This window comes from Myotis davidii, unplaced genomic scaffold, assembly GCF_000327345.1.
Source record: "Myotis davidii unplaced genomic scaffold, ASM32734v1 scaffold924, whole genome shotgun sequence".
NCBI classification, from domain to species: Eukaryota; Metazoa; Chordata; class Mammalia; order Chiroptera; family Vespertilionidae; genus Myotis; species Myotis davidii.
This window is the reverse complement of record NW_006294764.1, coordinates 1,000,438-1,002,706: the sequence shown is the minus strand read 5'-3', so window position 1 is coordinate 1,002,706 and position 2,269 is coordinate 1,000,438.

The window sequence follows — 2,269 nt, the reverse complement described above, 5'->3', positions numbered from 1 at the left end:
GGACCCGGGGCGGCAGCTCTTCCCCTCTTTGCGGGTCCGCCCGGAAGCGCGCCCGGTTTGCCGGGGAAGAAAGGGCGTTTCCCTCCGGGGCCGGGTGCCTAGTTCCTTGTGGGGCTGGGATTAAGTAAGTCCCCATCGTTGAGGTTCAGTCCGAGCCTTCCATACCCGCAGGGATCCCACAGTTGTAGGGACAGAAGCGGAGACCGTCCCGCACAGACATTAGGGGCAGTGGGGCCACGGGAGAGGCGCAGCGCCAGCACCCCCGAAGGAGGCGGCATCCGAGGTGTCCGAAGGATAGTCCCGTCAAGGGGAGGGCACCGTGCTCCAGCGGGGGAAATGGGTGTGAAATTCGGGAGGTGAAGCAGCCCAGGGCGTCTGAATGCGGGCGTGTCTGCAGGGCGCTGCCCAGGGCTGGGGTGACGGCGGAGGCTAAATGGAGTTGGGCCTGGAAACAGCGTGGATTTGATTTTGTCAGTGATCGGGAGGGGTGAGGGTGTTGAAGTCGGAGTCTTGTGAGGTGCCACCCAGGTTGCGCTGCCCTGCAAGCTCGGACGTGTCCCAGAGACCGAATATGGTCAGCGCCCCAGGACTGACCACTCGAGTGGCCTTGGAGCTCCCTGGCGGGAATCCCTTCAGCTGCAGCCACACCGGGACACACCCCTCATTCCACGTTTCAGGGTTTTTCCCTAAGCATGCAGTCACAGCAAAATCTTTCGAAAAAAGCTCACATCTATACAAACTACAAACACAGCACTTAGGAGATGCCAGGTCATTTCATTTCTTTCTTTTTTTTTCTTTTTAAATATATTTTTACTGATTTCAGAGAGGAAGGGAGAGGGAGAAAGAGAGAGAATCGTCAATGATGAGAATCACTGACGGGCTGCCTCCTGCACGCCCCCCACTGGGGATGGAGCCCGCAACCCAGGCATGTGCCCTTTGACGGAATCGAACCCGGGACCCCTCAGTCCGCAGGCCGACGCTCTATCCACTGAGCCAAACCAGCTGGGACGCCAGGTCATTTCTTTTCTTTTTCTTTTTTCCAAAGGTAGAGATTTATTGAAGAACAAGTACAGACTCCCACGTGGGGAAGAGGAAAGAACTTCACAGCACAGTCTCCCATGTGGGGAGGGCGAAAGAGCCCCTGTGTTTCCAGTTTTGGTTTTAGAGATGCCCTATCATTTAAGGCCTCCGCAATCTCCCCGGGAGGGGCGTATTTTCAACTCTAGACACATCAACTGACTTTCCAGGCAAGGGCCCAGGATGTTCTTCTGTGGTGGGGCCGGGGCGGGGCTTCTGTTGACAGTCAGGCTTCAGGTAGTAATCTCTTTAGTTGGGTCTTGTCACCAACTCCTCTGGAAACCCCCGGGGGATCTCTTCCATAGATTTCCTGGGATTTCTCATCACCACGCCCACCCCAATCAAAGACTTCAGGTCTGAGGACCCTCTCTGATGACCCTCCAGGTACTCTCTCTCAACTGGTTCTTCTTACACCCCTCTGTGCACAAATTTTGTGCACTGGGCCTCTAGTAATATTAATATATATCATACTGAGTGAAATAAAAAGCCATTATATAGTTATTCACAGCATAGCACCAGAATTTATGAGTATAGCTCAAGGGAAGCATTTCAGTCTGGTTTTCTTAAAGATAAAAAAAAAAGTCATGGAAAACATGAGGTGGGAACATAAGATACTGAAGAGATACAAGGACCAGTGTCATATGAACTGATTAGCATATAGTTCAGGAGAAGAACCATCTACCAAAGACATTTTGGGAAAATTTGAATATGGAAGGGCATTAGATATTAGAGGATTATTTACCGAGTGGTATCGTGGCTTTGTAGGAGACTATCCTGACGATTTGGAGAAGTTTGCTAAGTGTTCAGGTGAGAAGTATCAGACTGCCTTTAATACACTTGGAAATGGTTCAGAAAAAATCTTTTTCTACTAACAAATGTGGCAAAGTGTTAACATATGATGAATCTAGGTATATTGGTTATATTTCTCTTTTTCTGTATGTTTAAAAAAAATCACAATAGCACTGGCCGGGTAGCTCAGTTAGTTCGAGCATCGTTCCAATATGCCAAGGATTGATCCCCTGTCAGGGCACATACAGGAATCAACCAATGAATGTATAAGTAACTGGAACAATAAGTCAACATTTCTGACTCTTTCTCCCTCTCTCTCACCAGGGCATTTCTTACTTAAGGATTTTATTTAAAATCCTGAAAGAAAAAGATAGCACCCTACAAGATAGGCTCTAATCGTCCC